This window comes from Crocuta crocuta, unplaced genomic scaffold, assembly GCF_008692635.1.
Source record: "Crocuta crocuta isolate KB4526 unplaced genomic scaffold, BGI_CrCroc_1.0 scaffold175, whole genome shotgun sequence".
Taxonomy (NCBI): domain Eukaryota; kingdom Metazoa; phylum Chordata; class Mammalia; order Carnivora; family Hyaenidae; genus Crocuta; species Crocuta crocuta.
Genome location: NW_027530988.1, coordinates 1,232,495 through 1,233,439, shown reverse-complemented (window position 1 = coordinate 1,233,439; position 945 = coordinate 1,232,495). Strand labels below are relative to the sequence as shown.

Here is a 945-nt window from a genome sequence, read left to right as displayed (position 1 = left end):
TCAGAGTTTGTGCTCAGCTCCCCCTGCAGTCCCTGTCACTGTGTCAATCACGGCACAGTAGTACACGGCCGAATCTGACGCTTGCACTGAGGACTTCTCCAAGTGGAAGGTTTTGGATTTGCTGTCGTAGGTGGCCTCAAAACCTTTGTGACTTCCCTTCTCCTTGTCCTTCATGGCTTTCAAGAGGAGCTGTGGACCTTCTCTGGGATACTGGACATACCAGAAAAGAGTAGGGAACCCTGCCATTGAATAAGTACAGTTTATAGTCAGGGACTCCCTTTCAGGAATGGTCACTGGACCTTCTGTCTGGGTCACTGAGTCTCCATGGGTTTGTCCTGGGGAAAAAGAAAAGAGACCTGTGTCACCTTAGACATAAATCTCCTGGATAAAATTATAGTTATAGGTTTTGCTGTCACAACAAAAGAAAGAATCCAAATTTTAAGAGGAATTTTACTTACCAAGAAGCAAGAGTACCACAGTCACGAAGCCTGGAGAAGAGTTCATCTCTAGAGTGTCACCTAAAGAATGTGCTCATTCTTAGCAGGAAGAAGCACTGAAGAGACAGCAATGAGCAGTGGACGTCCACGTTTCTCACAGGAAAATGTTTGTGTTAGGAAGCTGCGCCCTCTGCTGGACGGAAACGGAAATGGATTAAAATCTACCTCACCTGGAAGGTCTTTAACCCAGCATCCCAGGATATTTCTGTAGCTATTTACTTGAGCATTTTAAGACAGCTTTTTATATTTTCACATACCCATTCAGAGTCAATCTTTAATCCAGTAGAATTTCAGGAAAAGGTTTTGAGTTCAAATCAGTGGAAGTAATAAATAGTCAATTCACTGTGACTCACATGTGGAACAGAGACTGTTTAACATATTTATTAAATTACACAAAAATAATAAATAAACAGCCTTTGATTGGAGACTCACTATGACTAGAATACAA

At 42.0% G+C, this 945-nt stretch overlaps 1 pseudogene; it reads right to left on the bottom strand.

Moving 5' to 3' along the window:
• On the bottom strand, nt 1–504 carry LOC144236630 (T cell receptor alpha variable 9-2 pseudogene; annotated as a pseudogene).
• Nucleotides 505–945: the final 441 nt, after the last annotated feature.